The 4,656-nt window shown below is 43.3% G+C and overlaps 1 long non-coding RNA gene across 1 annotated transcript; it reads left to right on the forward strand.

The window, feature by feature from the left end:
- Window positions 1-846: 846 nt before the first annotated feature.
- LOC311238227 lies at window positions 847-4,354 on the forward strand. The gene is made up of 3 exons (XR_014620335.1): window positions 847-885; window positions 3,194-3,934; window positions 4,220-4,354. It is a non-coding gene; the product is annotated as an uncharacterized lncRNA (long non-coding RNA).
- The last annotated feature ends 302 nt before the right edge of the window (window positions 4,355-4,656 follow it).

Consider the following 4,656-nt stretch of genomic DNA (forward strand, 5'->3'; position numbering starts at 1 on the left):
TTAAATGTATATACACTTTTTCTGGACACTTTTTGTATCACAAACAGTACTGTATTTGCAAATCTGGTATGTCATAAATGTATAGATGTAGCAGTACTGACTATCTGTATGTCGTGTGTGTCATATATTTCCTGATGAATTGAAAATGGGGGACCCTGATGTAAACAAGACGAAAGTCTTTCTCTGGTCTGCATCCCCTTAACAATTGTATGTATTGTACTGTACCCATTCTGCAATCTGCAAACCAAGAATCAAGAGGTTTATTTGTCACATCATTCCAGGTTCAACTAGAAGACTGATAAGGTGAATATGCCTACCATATTACTACTACACCTGCATATAACCCATACAACTTTGTATGATATCAATAATGCTGTAAATACCGTATACATTACTCAGTAGTACTCTTTATATATTTTGTATCCAATCTAATCACCTGTACATTGAATATTGCTATTGCACTTTACTGCTATATTTGCACTCCGGTTGGATGCCAAACTTATTTCCGTTGTACTGTACTTGTGCTGTATAATGACAATGCATTTTAATCTAATCTAATACAATTTTGTGTTGAGCGACATTTTATCTCATGGCACAAGGGCATATTAAACATATTTTCCCTTATTCTGAAATACAGTATATATAAATAAATATATGCGTGGCCCACAATCTATAGGCGTGGGATTGAACAGGGTCTGGCTACAGTCCCTGGATCAGTGGGGAGGGTCTGTCTGTTGGGATGGAGAGGCTGGTGGAGGGATGGAGAGGCTGGTGGAGGGATGGAGAGGCTGGTGGAGGGATGGAGAGACTGGTGGAGGGATGGAGAGGCTGGTGGGACGATGAGGAGGCTGGTGGGACGATGGAGAGCCTGTAATATTAAATAAGGTGCAACGTTATTGTCTGAAATAATGTTCACAAATGATTTAATTCATATTCAATTTATATATTGACTTACCATTTGTGTAGAAGCGATGGAGAGGCTAGTGGGGCGATGGACAGCCACGCTAGGTGGTGGGACATTTGTAGGAGCAACGGTCAGACCAAACACGTCCATGGCAACGATCAAGGTGTTTGTTGGGGGCCTGCTTGTTGTAGGCCTAGATGTTGCTTGGCTTTGCTGGTCCTTCTTTGCCCTTTTTGTCTGGCTTTTACTCCCAAGATGCCCATCGTCAGACAGCACTGTTTTTCTTTCAGCCCGGATGTGCTTTGCTGCGATTCTCAACCTCAGCCTGATGTATCTGTTGGTTATTTTCTTTTGTACATCATGGCATGAGGGTAGTCTGCTGTCTAACAGCTTAGCCTCTCTCTCCAGCAAATCCATGGCATTTGGGAGCTTCATGAGGGCGGCACTGGTCTTGTTTCGGAACAGCTCCTCGATTTGCCGGACTAGAACAAAGGCCTCTTGTGACGGCCGACAAAGTGCACCTGGTTTGAATTCCTTCAGCTTCAGTAAAATACTGTGCTCTCCTTCAGGACTCTCATCATTGTACTTAATTGCATTTTGGCATTCAGCACAAATGTTGGAATAACTGATCACTTTCTTCACAATGTAGCCCGTAAGATGGTAGAGAGCACAGGTCTCGGTTTTTGTGGGGTCAGGTGCAGGGCTGCACTCCATCAGATCTTCTATTCTGAGAACAGGACTGGGAAATGTCTCCTTTGCGTCCAGGAAGTCTGCCAAAAGGCTGTTGTCATCCTCCTGATAGCTTCCTGATTTGACTGTTGCAAGAAACTGCCCAACTGATATTGATTTCAGTGCCTGCTGAAACTCCACTGGAGTTGGGACTGGATTCCTCTGTCTTATGCAGCTGAATAGATTTTCAAGACAGTCTTGGGTAAACCTGCTGGTCATCACAAACAAGTGTCCCTGGGCCAGCATGTCTTCTTGGATTGATAGTATTGTTGATGTTGCCATCACAATCCCTGTTTGCACAGGCTTCCATCTAGCCGGTTGTCCAATCTTCAGCCCACGGAACAGTTGGACCGTGTCCTGGAGGAAACTGATGGCCTTTTGGTATTCCTCCATCTTGTGCCTGCTCAGTGCCATTACTGGGTGGCGAGAGGACATGAGGTCAAACCAATGGTCCACCTGCTCCAGGAACCATGCTGTTGTCTGGTAAGAGGGGGGTCGTTGTTCCCGCTCCACCATGTATTTCAGGCCGGCACTTGTTGCCTTGCTGAAGACATTCAACGCAGGGCCCACCTTCATCTTGTCGAAATGACTGGGCTGAAGGGTTTTACGTGAGAGGTTTGGAGCAATTTTCAATACCAACCCCTCTTGAAAATTCACCAAATCGTTCAATGGACTAATTGAAACCTCATTGGATGAGAGGTTCTCCTTCTCCACCATATGTGGTGGAATTGTAAACATCTGTCCACGGACCAGGGCACTCTTCAGGTTCTTCACCAGATGTGGGACATCTGGCATGAAATATAGCCTCCTGTCTGGTCTTGCTGGATGTGGGACAAACGTTTTGTTTTGGTTCACTCCAAAGGCCTTCCACATTGCCAGATTAGGGCTGCCCATGTCTGTGGTGACATTAATTACATGTAGCCCTATGGAAGCTGCTCTGTCAATAATGTCCAGAATGATGGGTTTATAAATTGCTCCATTAGTGGAATTGCCACTGTAGTGGTAAGCCACTACTTGTTTCCAGCGTGTCGTGGTCCCTGACAACATAAAAACACACGCATGTGTTGCCTCTCCTGTGTGGCCGGGTAACGTCACGTCCCCATAAAGTTTCCCTGTCCCCAGATGCAGCTCCACGCTGGGTGTGATTGACATCTCGTCCAGAGTCAGCACACACTCCCTCTCCATCTCTGTCAGGCCATCTACTTTCAGCTTCAGTATGTCAAACACCTCCCCTAATATTCCTGGTTCCATCTTTATATGCTGCAGTCTCCTTTGCAGGGTTCTGATGTCGGGGAGAGGAATCTCCATCTCCTGAAGCAGCCTGTAGCCTGTTGAGCCTGTGGCAAAACGGATTTTTATGGCCTTTTTAATTATGTCATTTCCCCATCTCATGCCCCTCTTGCTCTTCATACCAATCGCTTTAATCTGATCTTTTGAAAAAATTCCAGCAAATTTCTTTTCCATGACAATTTTTTTTCCCCGTAGGACCACATTCATTCTTTTTTGTCTTTTTAGGGCTGCCTCTAACTGATTTATTTTTCTTTCTAACTCAACCCTCAGGTCTTTCTCACTGGCTCCTGGTTCACTTGGACGCTGCACACTGGTTTCTGGCTCATTGGCTCCTGGTATGGCCCTCTCATCAATCTCCTCACAGTCTTCACCTTCATTGCCCTCTCTTCCCTCATTTTCCCTTCCTGCCTCAATATCTGAAATGATGACATGGCATTGTCAGTGAGGGTGTACTGTGTAGGCTAGTCATTGAAATTAGAAATATTATATAAATTATAACTTCACGTTTATTCATACCAAAGTTAATTTGAGCACAATATGTGTGGTCACTGGCCACTGTATGAATATGTGCTGGAGGTTCTGGGGTTCTCACAGTGGGACCCTTCCTCCTCTTGGGTCTCGGGCGATGCACAAATAGTGTCGGAACAGCATCAGCCTTCAATTTCAGATGGCCTTTTCTGTTTGCTGTGAACTGTTCTCCCTCAAAATGTGCCTGCAGAATAATTCCAGACTTTACCCCATAATTGCTAATCACAATTTCATTGTAGTCATGTACATATTACAGTAAAATAAATTTAACCTTAATCCACAAGTGAAATGTCCAAATGTGGAGTAGAAATGTAACTTACCGCACACAGTTTTCTACTATTGTAATTTCGTGTGATGGTCAGGTTGCTTCTGCTGACTTTGGCCAACCATTTTCTTCTCCGGTCTGTGTCCTTTGGGAACCCATACATACGGATCCCTTTCTCTGACCGATTGGTGCACCCGAATGCTGAACAGCCGACCATGGTAAGACGTTGATCTATAAAAGTTAGATGTTATGATTAAGCAAGCAAAATATGTATACTAAAATATCAAGTTTCCCACAGCAGAAACTGGTGGGTGAACTCTAAACCCTCTAAAATATTGAAATCAAATAGTTTTATTGTCACATACACAATCATACACCTCTTGAAGCAGGATGCTTGCATGCTGTGGAATGGAAATGTTAGAGATGAGAAGATACAAGATGTGTGTTGTTGTAGAGTGCATGAGCAACTCCATAACTCTCTATCTCCCTGTTTTGTTTTCTAGGATAAATTACCACTATAATGACGTGCATGTGTCCAGTCTGTGGTGAGCAGCAGTCGTGACAGAAAGGCCCTAGCACTACAAACAACAGGAGTGGAAGACTGGACCTCTACATGGACATTGGACATATTATAGGCCTATAATAATAAAAAATTTGTGGAATGCAATTGGTTGCTTTGTATATTTTGTACTGTTGACCAAACTTCTTTCTTGGCTTAATTGAGTAGTATCAATGGTTACAGTATGAAATGTAAATGCTAAGAAATGCAGAGTAAACAGCTTGATATGATATTCACTGCATTTTCACATGTGCATGTATGAATGTCTTATACTATACTTATACTATAGATAGCATTAGGATGTGTAGAAGCACAAGTCTCTCTGCCACTCACCTGAAATGCTATTATATATATTGAATGTAAATAGCCCACATATAATGT

This window comes from Notolepis coatsorum (genome assembly GCF_963971535.1).
Source record: "Notolepis coatsorum genome assembly, chromosome: 12".
In the NCBI taxonomy this organism is placed as follows: Eukaryota; Metazoa; Chordata; class Actinopteri; order Aulopiformes; family Paralepididae; genus Notolepis; species Notolepis coatsorum.